This window comes from Ictidomys tridecemlineatus, chromosome 5, assembly GCF_052094955.1.
Source record: "Ictidomys tridecemlineatus isolate mIctTri1 chromosome 5, mIctTri1.hap1, whole genome shotgun sequence".
Lineage (NCBI taxonomy): Eukaryota > Metazoa > Chordata > Mammalia > Rodentia > Sciuridae > Ictidomys > Ictidomys tridecemlineatus.
In genome coordinates this window covers 68,063,551-68,079,674 of record NC_135481.1, presented here as the reverse complement: position 1 = coordinate 68,079,674, position 16,124 = coordinate 68,063,551, and the positions used below count along the sequence as shown (strand labels likewise).

Below are 16,124 nucleotides of genomic sequence, written 5' to 3'. Positions count from 1 at the left end.
GTATCTGCATACATAAGAATGCCCATAGAATTTCCTATATTCTATTAGCTAAAAATTGTGAAAACAAAAATATTGACTAAAACTATGTATAAGTGAATGTGTATGAGCTTCTCAACAGTTGAATGTGGCTCAGTGTGTCTTACCATACTTACTTTCCCAGTTTTTTTTACCCTAAAGTTATTTAAGAAGAGAATCTAAAAACAGAGTTAACAAAGTAAGAACTTACAAAATAAGAGCAAATAACTTTCACTTTTCTCCTCTCCTTACCATGAGAGAGAGAAGCAGGTGCTTTCTATTGCATTCAGTGAAATTAAAGGGGTTTAAGAGAAATCCTCAGGAGAGCTGTATTCCTACAAGGAGATGCTAACATCTGTGTGCCTGGATGATTGCCTGATTTACGCCTTGATAATTTTGTACCTTCCTATTTTGATGGGCAGAAAGCTGATCCTTTTGGGCACAGACCAAACAATGATTGTGGAAGCAACCAAATGTGAGATTTCGGAGACTAGATGAGCCCTGTTGCAGGGGACTAGGCTTGCAGTATTTTGTGGGACAAAGAGGGTACCCTGAGAGGCTAAAAAGTAAGATACAGTGGTATAGAGCCGTGGTGAAAGGCATCAGTACCTTAGAACAAAGGGTTAGACACAGAACATTCCTCATGACTGAAAACTGCCATGTAGAGTCCCCACTAATACAGAAAATACACCCATCACAGAATGAGACTATGTAGGTCTTCCATAGGAGGATGTGTTACCCAGAAAGAACTACAAACTCTACCTGCTATGTCAGAAAGATTCTTCAATTTTACTCCAACCCTATCTTCCACTTCACAAGTGTGGAGCAGCAAGCACAAGGGCATTAGAGTGTGGACAGGGCAGGGGAAGAAGAAGTGACAGAAAAAGAAAACCTTTAATTAGTGATCCTGAATTTCCTTCTTTCTTTTGAGTCTTTGGGTGACAGCTTAGCCTTTAGATACTGGGGAATAAAGGAAGGCAATTAGGTTATGAGTAGTGGAAGGAGGGGAGAATTAAATCCACATTACATTAAAATTTGGGGTTGGAGTTTACCTGAAAATGAGATTGTATTTCTAGATAAAAGTAACTTGAGAGGCTGAGGCAGGAGGATCACAAGTTCAAGGCCAGTATCAGCAATTTAGCAAAGCTCTAAGCAACTTAGCAAGATCCTGTCTCAAAAAAAAAAATTTTTTTAATGGACTGAGGATGTACTCAGTGGTTAAGCATCCCTGGGTTTAATCCCTGGGTTCAATCCTCCCGCCCCCCAAAAAGAGAGAAAAGTGATTCAGATTCAAGGGCAAGGGAAGTCTAACAAAGCATTTGCAAAGGAGTATAGCAAGCAGGTGGCATTACCCTTTGTACTTAACTTAATCATTTCCGATAATGATATATAGATGACTATATAACAACCTGAAGATTTGATTTCATTTATCATGAGATAGGTTCAATCAATAGTCTCTGTTTTGAAAGGTTTAGGACTATATCTCTCGTAAGTCTGAAGTCAGTCTTGATTAGTGGGAAAACAATAGAAATTTGTGCGATAAAATTATGAGCAGGATAAGGGAATCTACAGACATCTCTAACTTATTATTGTCACAGAAAAGAGATAAAAAGAGAATGTGCAAAACTCGGATATGCAGGTAGAAATATTAGTATTTGCACATGATAAATTTGTGTACCTGAAAAACCTGAGAGAATCCACTAAAAACAATTACAAACGAGGATTCAGTAGGATTTCTGGGTGCAAAGTGATTTACAGAAATTATTATTTATTTAAATTAAGAAATTAAAAAAAAAACAGGCTAGAAGATGCCTACCTGGCAACACCTCAATACTGGGACAAACTAAGCTGACACATGTATAGTCAACATGAAGAAAGACCATTAAGGGATTCAGAAAAAGTCCTGGATGAGGAAGATTCAATACTGCTCACTTCTACTTGATAATCCATAAATTTGAGGTAATACCAATAACAGTGCTAACAGAATTTTATCTTGTAAATGAGGTTGATTGTAAAACATGTGTAGAGAAAATAATCAAGTGTGAATAGCCAAGGAATAGCTCCCCTCAAAAAATATAATGGGTGGAGGGTGGCTCCCAAACTTACCTTAGTAAGTAGCCATTTTTCAAGTTTCAATATTTAAAAGAATGTGGCATCAATACACACACACACACACACACACACACACACACACACGAATAATCAGTGGAACACAATAGAATTATCAGAGACAGATAGTAATATGCATGGTAATTTTAGTGAGTCTAATAGTGTCCCTCCAAAAGGCATGCCAATTCCTACCCGCCTCATCCTGTGAATATGACCTTATATGGAAATTGGGTCACTGCAGATGGAACTAAGGTATGGACTTTAATGGGATGAAACTAGATTAGAGTGGGCCCTAAATTCAATGAAAATGACTGTATAAGAGACAGTAAAGAATATTAACGATGCTATTTCAGGTCTGCAATATGTAAACCAAAATTTGAAGTTTTTAGGGGAGGAAGCAAAAATAATGTAAAAGATACTAGTGATAGAATTTAAATGTGAGATTATATTAATGTTCTTTAAATATTTCAGTTTATTTGAAAATGCAGGTTCATATCTCTTTTTAGAATAAGGATAATCTCTAATAGAAACACAATGGGGTGCAACCTTTCTGCTGGTTGAGAAAAAATGAAGGCTGTGTGTATGGGTGTGTATACATAATTTATATGTACACATACATAAAGAAATCTATTTATCATATTGTGTGTGTGTGTGTATCCATAGAATAAATGGCTAAACTGCCCTGGCTAAGAGCAGATAAGAGCAGAGCAGTGGGACCACACAGACAGACCTGTGTGATACCTGTACTTACCACCAGTGTGATCACAGGTAATTGACTCTAGGTCTTCAGTTACTCCTTTTTCTCATCTGTAAAATGAGGATAAAAGTACAAACAGTAGATTATTATAAAAATTGCCTTGGAATACACATGCTAATTTCCTGTCTAATATCACCCTCTATTTTCTTACTTTTAAAACCCCTATTTTCCCATGGAGCCTCCTTTTTCTTTTTTCTTTTGTCAGTAGGCAGAAAGGTGGGGGATGTGGGTCAGCAAGGAAAAACATAAAGAAAAGTCTCCTGGGGATTCTGGAAAAGCTTTTGCTTTCCCTCTCAAGAAAGAAATATTGCTTTGCACAGGGGCTTAATGACTGATGCTGCTGCCTTCTTCCATCACTAGGGAAGAGTCAACATTACTGACCCTGAATTCATCAACCTGCTGAACAACCATTGCAGTTGTGTCTCTCTCTCTCTCTCTCTCTCTCTCTCTGGGCTTCTTGTTAGGTGAGGACAAGAATTTTTTCATGTTTACTTGTAAGCTTTGTCATTTGGGAATTCTGCCACTTGGAGTTAAGCGCATCTCCAACTCAAATCCAAATGAAGACTATTTAGCATTAAGCTTGACCCAAAGACCTTGAGATTTTTCCTGTTACTATTATAGACTATCGGAAATAGAAGAAAAAATTTAAAAATGTACTGCATAGGGTTAGAAAAAAGAAAAGCAAAACAGTTTTAATAGGAGGGTATGAAATAGGAAATAAAATCCCATGTTAAAGGATAAATAATCTTAATCTGCAAAAACAATACAAATTTTACCAAGCACATTGAAGAGATCAATAATAAAAACAAAGTAATCCATAAGCATTAAAAGGTAACAACATACATATTTTGTCTCAACAATTATTTTATTGCTATTACCTTATGTTTATATGCAAATATGTATGTATACTAATATAATGGTACTGTGAACATTTTGTACATACACTTTAGAAATATTGAGAACAACCTAATTCTCTACCATTTAAGAATACCAAAAATTTGAAATACATAAAATAGAATTTTTAATTAAAATTATAATGTATATATTGATAGGCATTTAAAATGAGAATAATGCTTTTGAGTTATATACAATGCAGAACAGTATTCTCTTCTCTATTAAATTTTAAATACTCACCTAGAACAATAATCAAAATATTAGAAGATATTTCTCTGTTAAAGAATTTCTTTTTGAACCTTATATTTTTGTGATTATTTTAATTTCTATGATAAATTTATAATATGTTTATAATAAAATAAAACTGTTTTATGTTTTTCAACATATAAAAAGTAATAATATGATAAAAGATATAATTTAGGAAACTGTACTCTAGAAGCCTAAAGAGAATAGCAAGTTAAATAGATAAAATAGAATCAGAGTACTTAAAGCATTAAAGGGAGTATTAAAATGTTTCATGTTAAAAGGTAATATCTACAAGAAAAATGGAAATACACATTTACTGTTCCCTGTTATGTGGCCCCTGACTGAAGTTAACATGTTAAAAGAAAAATGACTTGAAACTATAATAAATGGAAGACAAATCAGCCAGGAAAAAGATTAATAGATATTGAGAATGTCCAAGTAATAAATCCTATTTGATGTAACATAAAACATCATTATATAAGACATAGCTCAGTTTTATAAAATTTCAAAAGTATGTGGTGCTATATTTAACATTAGATAATAGCAGCTTTGTACTTTATCTGGATCTAGTACTGTAATTGTCTGTGGTAATTTAACATGACCTAAATTGGAGGAAATTATACTCTCTCATTTCCTGCTCCCAAACATCTAGAAATCTAAGAGAAGGAAGGAAGGAATGGAGGGAAGAAGGAAGGAAAGAAAGAATCACCCAATTGTGAAATACAAATCTAACTGTACTGCTTTCTTGCTAAGAAATGGACATTGACTTTAGCTGGTACTCTCTAGCAACTGCTTCAAATAATCTGACACATGGCCCCCAAAAGACTAGAGAAATGAGTAAATCTCATTTTTTTGAAATATTGGGCTGTACTAAACAAGAAAACCCTCATTTATTTTAATATTTTTATTTGTTCTTTTTAGATATACATGACAGCAGAGGGCATTTTGACATATTATACACACTTGGGATATAACTTATTATAATTATGATCCCATTCTTGTGATTGTACATGATGTGGAGTTTCACTGGTGGTGTATTCATTCACATATGAACATAGGAAAGTTAACCCTCATTTCTGACACCTCGTGTGTATGCCTCTTTGTATCTACATCATTTCTTATTCCTACTCTACCCACCACAATTAAAAATTTGATTTTCCCTGTGTCTCTCTCTGTGCTCCGAATCCCACACTATTATCTCCAAAAATATTGTTCTAAAAGTTACAATCTCTCTATCTTATCTGACATTTTTCTCTCTCCCAAAACTTTCCCAATTATACATAAACATGCTCAAGTTATATTTAAAAAGAAACTTTTTGACATCCTTGTTCCTTGGCTTTTCCTCTTCATAGCCAAATATATTGAATAATTGCCTGCCCCTGTTTATGTCCCCTTATTTGTTTATTCAGCTATGCCCTGTAGAGCCCTAACTCCGCCTTATATGCATTTCCCTATTTGCTAGATGGTGCCCTGACCTAGCGCATAGCTCCAGGCTCCAACACAGCTTCCTGGAGATGGGTGTAGCCTGCCAAGCACCAAAACAAGATCTCTCCCATCTGAAACCTTATCCATGTACTTCCCCTTAAATAAAGAATTAGGGCCTTTTTTGTTCATTCAGTTCTAGTTCCTATAAGGGCTGGAAGACCCATCAAATACCCCACTTCTTAAATCTAGTATTTGATTTTGTCTTTATTTCTTACTAATTATTTTAGGCTTTTTATTTTCCTAGGCAGGTCACACCTCTTGAGCAGAAACCTTTTCTGCTGGAGAGCTGGCAACCTGACCACAACCCAACACTCCAACAGGTGGACACTGGAACCAACTTCCTTAATAAGACTCCTAAAACACAAGAAATAAAACCAAAGATCAATAAGTGTCATGGAATCAAATTAAGCAAACTTCTGTACAGCAATGGGAAAAATACAGAGCAAAAAGAGAGAGCCTACAAAATGGGAGACCTTTGCCCCTTTCTCCTCAGATAGGGCATTAAGAACCAGAATATATAAAAAAACTCAAGAAACTTAATCCCCCCCAGAAATGAACTAATTAATAAATGGAAAAAATAACTAAATAAAAAATTATCAAAAGAAGAAATATAAATGGCTCACAAATATTGAAAAAAATGTCAACATCTCTAGCAATTAGAGAAATGCATATCAAAAGTATTTTGAGATTTTATCTCACTCCACTCAAAATGGCAATTATTAGGAATACAAATAATATTAAATGTTAGCAAGGATGTGGGGATAAAGGTACATTTACACATTGTTGGTAAGATTCCAAATCAGTGTAACCCTTCTCAAAAACAATATGGAGATTCCTCAAAAACTAGGAATACAACCACCAAATCATATCCCATTCCTTGGTATATATTCAAAAGACTTAAAGTCCCATGCTACAAGGTTGTAGCCAGATTAATGTATACAGCAGCACAATTCACAATAGCCAAGCTATGGGACCAACCAAGATGCCCTTCAACAGATGAATGGATAAAGAAAATGTGGTAAATATATACAATGGAGTATTACTTCGTCATAAAGAAAAATGAAATTATGGCATTTTCTGGAGATTATAATGCTAAGTGAAATAAGCTAGAGCTAAAATATCAAAAATCAGATGTTTTTTTTTTCTGATATGTAGAAGGTAGTCTAAAATAAGGGGGAATAGAGAGGGGGTGTAGAGAGAGAGAAAGGGAAAAGTGAGGGGATCCATCAAAATAGAGATTAGTGGAATATATGAAGGTGATTGAAGAGAATGGAGGAGGGATGGGATAAGGGAAGAAGAGTGGAATAATCTGACTGAACTTTGCTATGTACATATATGAATATAACTCAGTGATTCTCAATATCATATATATCTACAAGGCACTAATTTTTTAAAAAAAAATCTATAAGTAAATAGCAGAATGATCAGTAAAGTATACAAAGTGAATGGGGGCTGGGCATGGTGGCACACACCTGTAATTCCAGTGGCTTGAAATGCTGAGTCAGTAAGACCACATGTTCAAAGCCAGCCTCAACAATGGTGAAGCACTAAGCAATTCACTGAGACTCTGTCTGTAAACAAAATACAAAATTAGGCTGGGGATGTGACTCAGTTGTCAAGTGCCCTGAGTTCAATCTCCAGTACCAAAAAAATCAAAAAAAGAAGTGGTGAATGGGGGAGGGTAGAATTGGAACAGGGTGGTACTAGGGACAGAATTAAAGCAAATTATATTTCATGCTTTTATATTTATGTCAAAATGAATCCTAATGTTATTTATGTATGACTAAAAAAACAAACAAAATATATATAAATGTCAATTCATGCACTTTACCCATTTTATTATATTTATTTTCTTAATTTTATTTTTGGTTTTCACATAATATTTGCACATTTTTATGACATAAAATTTGATGTTTTAATTTATGTATAATATATGTATACATTAGATAATGATCACATTGGTAATTAGCATATCTATTACTTAAAACTTTTATTACTTCTTTATGGTGAGTATATTCAAAACCTGTCTTCTAAATTTTTAGTTTAATGTAGTCTGATTTGTTTTTGTTTTTTCATTTGCTTTTACTGTTATATCCAGTAAGAAAAGTGGGGAGATCAATCAAAATAGAAGATCAGTGGAGTATAGAAAGGTGTTGAAGGGAATGGAGGAGGTTATGGGAGAAGGGAAGAAGAGTGAAATGAATCTGACTGAACTTTGCATATATGATATGCATATATGAATATACCTCAGTGAGTCTCACTATCATATATATCCATAAGAAACTAATGTTTTTTTTTAATAAGGTATAAGTAAATAGCAGAATGATCAGTAAAGTATAAAAAGTTAATGGGGGCTGGACATGGTGGCACATGCCTGTAATTCATTTGCCAAGATCAATGTCAGGGAACTTTTCCTCTATGATTTTTTTCTAAGAGTTTTACAATTTAAGACCTTAAACTTGTCTTTCATCCATTTTGAAATACAAAATTATTGCTCACCTTACTGAGCTGCAGAACACCAAAACTTACTAATCATCTAACTAAAATATTACAGCCCTTGAGAAACCTTTCCTCACCCACAATTCCCTTACCCTCTCCAATCTCTGGTTATCACCATTCTACTCTCAATTTCCATAAGATCAATTGTTTCATTCATATTCCTCAGATGAGTGAAATCATTCAGTGTTTGTGTTTCTGTTCTGATTTAATTCACTTAAATCCTCCAAGTTCATCAATCTAGGTGCAAACAATAGGACATAATTATTTTTAATGTCTGAACAATATTCCATTTTGCATATATGCCATATTCTATTTATCTCTTCATTCATTTGGGTTCATCTGATTCTGGATGTCATAAGTAGTGAGTATACATTCAAAAGACTTAAATTCCCATACTACAAGGTTGGGAGTGCAGGTGTCTTTTCAACATGCTTATTTCATTTGTTTTGCATATATAGCAAGTGGCAGGATTGCTGGATTTTATGGTCTTTCTATTTTCAGTGTTTTGAAAAAAAATCTCTTGCTGTTTTCCACATGAAAAACAGTATGCTGTTAGGGAGAAGGTTCAGACCCTGGGAAACAGATTCATGATACCAGCAAGTGGAAAAAGCCATGATGCAGGAGGAATAGTAGACATTATTTATTTAAGGCGGCATCAGCCTCTAGCCTCCAGTTCCAGCCCCATATTGCCCTAGCTAGTTCCTTTTAGCTTGCTGGGCCATTTCCATGTGCTTTTCTTAAATATGAAGGCCAGACAAAGAAGGCACACTGTCAACATATTACATTAGTGAGCACATGCTCACAAGCAAATGGCTGTCACTTTGAGTATATCACTGAATCAGGGTGTTCAAGACCTTGGCTACATATTAAAAGCATAGCCTGGTGGAAGCCTCAGCAAGGGAACCTACTATAACCAGTTTTGGCCTGCCCAACAGCTGTACTAATTTACTTTTTCACCAAGGGGTTATAAGTTTCCCCTTTTCCACATCCTTGCCATCATTTGTTGTTTGTTATCTTTGGATAAGACTCATTCTTCTGGTATCTCATAATGGGTTTTTCATAAGTGCATTATAACTATACAAAATACGGGGGCTCATTTTGACACAGTCATACAAGCATGGAATATAATTTGCTTCACTTCAGTTTTCAGTACTTTCCCTTTCCCTTATCCTTTACTCTACTAGTCTTCCTTCTATTTATTTTTACTATTTACTATTTTTTTTATTTGGTGCTTCATAAACATACATAAAAGTGAAGTTAACTGTGGTATATTCATATATGTACATAGCACAATTTCCACCATTCCTCTTTTCCCATCTCTCCATTGTGGTTTTGATTTGCAATTCCATGATGGTTAGTCACAATAAATATTTTCCCATATATCTATTGGCCAGTTGATAAATATATTTAGGTCATTTCCTCTTCTTTAATTATATTATTTTTTGCTCTTGAATTGTTTGAGTTCTTTATAAATTATAAATATATAAATACTATACTCTTTGTCAAATATATAGTTTGCAAATATTTTTCTCCTATTCTATAGTTGAATCTTGATGGTATTGATTATTCCCTTTGCTTTGTGGGAGCTTTATAGTTTCAAGTGATCCCTGTTGTCATTTTAAATTTTCTTACCTAAAATTTTGGGGTCAGATTTAAAATTTGCTCATCCTTTTTGGTTATTTGTTTTATTGCTTTAGATTTGTGTTTATTCCTTATATATTTTGGCTATGAAAGCATTACCAGATATATATCATTTGCAAACATTTTCTTTTCCTTAAGTTACTTTTTTTATTTTCTTGATTATTTTTCTTTATTGTGCAGAAACTTTTTAATTTGATATGGTTTTACTAGTCAAGACCTTATATTCAAGTCCTTCATCTAATTTGAGATAATTTTTGTGTATGATATAGACAGGTGTACAATTTCATTATTTTGTATGTAGACATACAGTTTTCCCTGCTTCATTTATTGAAGAAAATATCTATTCCCCATGTGTATTTATGACATCTTTACCAAAGAGTTGTGTCTATGTATAAATATCATATATATATATCATATATATGTCATATAAATGATATATCATATATATGTCATATATATTATATGACATATATATATGTATATATATCTGTTCTATGATTCAACCTATATCATAGGTATAAAGAGATGTGCTAATTAATTCAGTTGTGCTAATCACTAGAAAATATGTATATATCAAATTCATTGCATTATAACATAAGTATAATCAATGAATATTTACCAACTAATATTCTAAATGAATAAATTAAAACTGTTTTAAAACTCTGAAATGCAACTATCACATAGAAAATACACTTTTGCCATAGTCTTATGACACCAAAAATGGATAATCAGATGTCAAAATTTAAATCTTAATTCCTTGCCCCTATGAAAAACCTAATGAGTTCAAGAAGAATACAAAGTCCATATATAGGCAATTTGAAAAATAACAATGTAAAGTATATAATGTGTGTATGTGTGTGTGTGTGGCCAATGAGTTGGAAAGCAGCCTACTTTGCCTATGTGAGGGGCTCTCAGGGGTCAGCACACTGAATCTGGATACTTGTGGTTGGAACACTAACCACACTCAGCCTCATCACCATGGTAACCTGGCCATCCTCAGATGCACAGCATGTTCCTTCCTTTCTACTTTTTGCCTCTGACCTATTAGCCCATTGGTTGCTGCTCATAAGGGTATTGCTAGCTCATTGGATCATTATGGCCCTCAGTTAATTTGCCCAGGACTGGGCTATGCATAAAAAGCTTGCCTATGCAATAATAAAATGGATCAAGTTCCCCGAAACTGGTCTCTGGAGGTCTCTTTTCCACTCCATCATCATACCCTCCTCAGCTGTTTGGCGGGCTTCAGCTAGACTGAGTGATCACACACACACACACACACACACACACACACACACACACAAACACACACACACACACATATACACACACACATATATTAACGTGTAATACTAATAAAATTACATTTACTTCATATTATTTTAGAATACTTGGATATATGTATGTAATAAAATATATATATATGGTATAAATATACATATACACAAACATATACATATACTCACAGGCACACATATCTGCATATTTATGTACCCATATGTAATTCTAAAGTATTATGGCACAAAAAAATTCAAGACAAAATAACAGTTAACATAGTACAGAAAAGCATAAATTACATAGGAACTTAAAATCTAAGGGCTGAGGATGTGGCTCAAGCGGTAGTGCACTCGCCTGGCATGCGTGCGGCCCGGGTTCGATCCTTAGCACCACATACCAACAAAGTTGTTGTGTCCGTTGAGAACCAAAAAATAAATATTAAAAAAATTCTCTCTCTCTCTCTCTCTCTCTCTCTCTCTTTAAAAAAAAAAAGAATTGACTAAAATCTAATGAATTTCAATTAAGTTTGATGTCTACATCCAATACAGGGCAATGAATTAAATAAAATAAATTTCAAGCATATTAGGTCCTATTAGAAAAGTACATTTCCTACTACACTAAAATCTATCAGTAAAATTCAGAAAATTCTTAATTGCTATCGAAAATTCTTATAAAACAATAAGAACACAACTCTTTAAGTATAATGAAAAATATTTATCAAACAAAAGTAGATTGTATGTACTTCTTGGGTATATATGGAACCCATCAATATAGATGTCATTTTAAGAAGTGTATCATTTGGGAATGTGGGATGAATATAAATATACAAAATATTAATTTCAATGAGTAAAATACACTTGCACATAAAACATTTATTCACGCTGTGAGATATTTCAAATCAGAATAGAACAGTTTTAATTACATTACTTGACAGTTGGGCCAAATGAAAATCAGGGTGCAGTATAACTCCAAAGACAATTCTGGCTATGGAATAATGGAATTATTTCAAGTTTTCAGGAACACCCTCCCTATTCAATTTCATGTTTTTCAGAAACAGTCTGGAAATTGCAAAGTTGATAAACAAGAAAATAAACCAATACTTAGGACATGTTTTTATGTTTAACATAGGTTTCTGATAAAAACTTTTGAGAATAACAAAGATTCTAGATGACTTTCTTTTTTTTATTTCCTGGAGGTGATATGCATAGAAGCACTAAAAGGAAGGAAAGACAGTCAAGGAGAGATGGACAGAACTGTCATTTATGCAGAATCCTGATAGGGAAAGATAGAAAGTTACTTGAACAGGTAATTCATCAGGAAACCACTGTCATTGGCATTCAAAAATAAATACATAGGTAAATAGTCCCTTTACTAAGAATTCCTCATCTCCAATTCCTCTTTTCTTAATATTTTTTTCTACTCTTTGCATTTTGGAAATATGTCAGATCTAAGCTGGATGTTTCAGATATGTTGCACTTCATTTCTATAAAAAATTATTTGAAGTAGTCTGAGCTTTCAGTGTTGATCACAGTCACTGTCAGAGGTCCACAGGTAGTCAACACAGAAGTCAGAATCTTACTACACTATTCTTTACCCATTAGATGTCTCAAAACACCAGCTGTCTCCTGAAATCCAAAATGCTGCATGTTAAAAATCTGTAAGAGTTGGCTAAGAAATTCCATGTAATGACCATTAGTTTGTGATCTAGATATTTACAAACTTGAAATGAAATTTCTAAGCAAATTGCTCAGAAATTCAGGTGGAAGAAGTCCTGTGTCAAGGTGGTAGCTGACATTCCTTGAAGCAGAATGGTCTGACTTTTGGAAATAAGTAAGCTAATTAACTGCCCAGGCAATTCACAGCATTTCAATGGTTCTATAAACTCCACATTACATTGGAAAAGATGAAAGAGGACAAGAATTATTTGATTTGCTCTGTCCTAAACATATTATTCAGTGTTTAGAATCAAAATCTGCAAGTAATGCATCTCTAGGTTTATTTGTTCAACTCTTTATTTACACTCACTGTTATATTTTTGAAGTGCAATATACCTTATACCAGATAATGGGTCATTTCACCAATAGTGACACAAAATTTGTCTACTGGAAGGGCTATATCTTCTGTAATCAGGGATAATATCCAAAATATTTAACAATCATTATGGAAAAATGCATCAGTCAATCAGAACAGATACTGGAGAAGTACTCTGGATGTATTTATTTTCCTGTGCCAAATCCCCCACCCCCGCACGTGCGTGTGTGTGTGTGTGTGTGTGTGTGTGTGTGTATGTGTGTGCGCGCGCGCAGACACACACAAACACACACACACAAGATTGTAGATAGGTCCTCAGCGTCTCCAGGAAGGATTCAAGCAGTATGTTGCACACAGGAACTTGAGCAGTCAGAGAAGCTTTTCAATAAACAATTGAAAATTATTTCAGTAGCCCTGCCTTACCACTACAAATTATCTTAAGGTAAAATGTAAGGACTAAAATTTGCAATTTTTTTTTAAAAAACACATAAATGTCATTTAAATAGTCAGAATTGTAGTTTTAACACATTGGTACCAATCCATCTCTTTTTGTGATTGCAAATGGAAAATGTGTTTTGGTTTTTTTTTCTGTCCATTGTATTGACATGACAGCAAATACAAGTATTTGTGTGGTTCACGTAAAAGTAAGAGAAATGCGCTCAAAATTTCAGCTGTGGGCTCACAAGACAAATTCTATTTTTGTGGGTATATTTTATCTACTTCACTAAAATTATTCAATTTTTAAATGTAAAATTGTCAAACAATAGGATACCTTTTACTGTTAAATAACAATGAAAATACCCTGTTTAAGACTAACTAAAGCTGGGTATTGTGGCACATGCTTGTAATCCCAGTGACTTGGGAGGCTGAGACAGGAGGATCATGAATTCAAAGTCAGCCTCAGCAAAAATCGAGGTGCTAAACAATTCAGTGAGACCCAGTTACTAAATAAAATATATTAAAAAAAAAAATAAGGCTGGGGATGTGGCTCACTTGTCAAGTGTCTCTGAGTTTGATCCCTCTCTCCTCACCAAAAAAGAATAACTAAAGTGCCTATAATTAGATGAAAATATATGACATGCATTATTTAAGATAATTTTTATTGTTCCATTTATCTTACCTGGTTTAATAACATGTGGATCTCATTGTTGCATTTTGCAGATGTATAGTGTCACATCATAAGAACTTCTTTTTGTTCCTGATGAACAATTAAGTTGTTTCCAATATTTGGCTACAAATCAAGCCACAGTAAATTTCCTGGTTATCTCCTGAGCATATACACTCACAAGTAAAACTGCTAAATATTTTTAAATTTGTTAAGAAGAAGGAAAGTTTCCCCACTCCAAAGGTCACAGCCACTTTAGTACATGGCTTTTGTATCTTTCAGTCTTCAGTTCCCATGAATTTTGCTTGTGTGTTCATGGTCTATTTTCTTTCCCCTTCAGAGAACAAATTACTTCCAAATAATTTTTTAAAATAATCCCATATTTTCTCATCTGATAGATTTCTTTAATATTGCAAGTTCCACTAAATGCATAGGTCTCTTTCTAGAATGTCTTTCCCTCTGCTGAAGCAATACCAGAGTTTTATTATTTATAGATAATCATACCATCTGTTTTTGTCTCTTCCTTTCTAACACAACTTGTTACCCAGGTGAAGAACTTCAAATCTATGTTGATGGAGTAACAGGCCTGTTTTCTGTTCCAATTTTAATGGAAATGTCTATTGTTTCAGCATTACCTTTACCATTGACTGTGGGGTATTTTTTTATTGGCAGTCTGTTTATCATACAAATGTCTTCCTCTTCAATATGAATATTCAGTGTCCTCAAAGTTAACATTTGTGTAAGTTCCCTTCATTTGTGGTGCACTGCCCCAGAATGACTTTATGATATATAAATTTTTGATGTGTTCCCATCTTGAAGATGTTCATATGGTTTTTAATGAGTATGAATTTTCTGATGTCTAATATGGTGGGATTTCTGGCTGAAAGCTTTCCCACATTCATTGCATTGGTAAGATTTCTTACCTGTATGTATTCTCAAATGCAGAGCTAGGGTTGAGAATTGAGAGAAAGCTTTTCCACATTCATTACATCCATAGGGTTTCTCACCTGTATGGCTTCTTACATGTACAGTGAGAGATGAAATCTGAGAGAAGGCTTTTCCACATACATTGTATTCATAAGGTTTATCACTTGAATGAATTCTCACATGCACAATAAGTGATGTTCGTTGAGAGAAGGCTTTTCCACATTCGTTACATTCATAGGGTTTCTCTCCAGTGTGAATGTTTTGATGCTTTCTGAGGTACTTCTTCTGGCCAAAAGCTGTTCCACACTCATTACATTTAAAGGATTTCTCTCCAATATGAATTTTCTCATGCTCAGTAAGATTTGATTTCCCACTAAAGGTTTACCCACACTCCTTCCATATAAAGGGCTTCTCTCCTGTGTGAGTTCTCTGGTGTCTGACAAGGTTGGACTTCTGAATGAAAGCTTTCCCACAATCTTTGCACTCAAAAGGTTTCTCTCCGGTGTGGATTTTCTGATGGGTAAGGAGGTTTTCTTTCTGGCTGAAGGATTTTCCACAATAATTACACTCAAAAAGCTTCTCTCCAGTATGAGTATTCTGATGTTTAATGACATACTGCTTTTGGCTAAAGGCCTTCCCACATTCATTACATTGAAAAGGTTTCTCTCCATTATGAAAAAGCTCATGCTCAGTAAGATTGTATTTATGGATGAAGACTTTCCCACATACCTTACAGGCAAAGGGGCTTTCCCCACTATAAATTCTCTGCTGGCTGAGGTGTGACATCTGAATGGAAGCTTTCCCACATTCACAAGGTTTCTCTCCAGTATGAACTTCTCGATACACGTGGATTTACTTTTGACTGACGATATTTCCACATTTCTTACATTTAGAAGGCTTCTCTGTATTATCTCTCAAATGCAGAGGAATGGATAAGGTTTGTGAGAAAATTTTATCATCTAGCTAAAGGCTTTTTTCAATATTCTTTAGAAGCACAAGTTTTCCCTTCAGCACGACTTCTATGTTCAATGAAATGTGATATATGGGTAAAAGTTTTCCCACATTCAGTAAACTCATAGGGTTTTCCTCCAGTATGAATGCTCTGCTATCAGATGCTACATATCACACTTTTTATACTGA

The 16,124-nt window shown here is 34.2% G+C and overlaps 1 pseudogene; it reads right to left on the bottom strand.

Moving 5' to 3' along the window:
• Nucleotides 1-14,792: 14,792 nt before the first annotated feature.
• Nucleotides 14,793-15,844, bottom strand: LOC101978309 (uncharacterized; annotated as a pseudogene).
• Nucleotides 15,845-16,124: the final 280 nt, after the last annotated feature.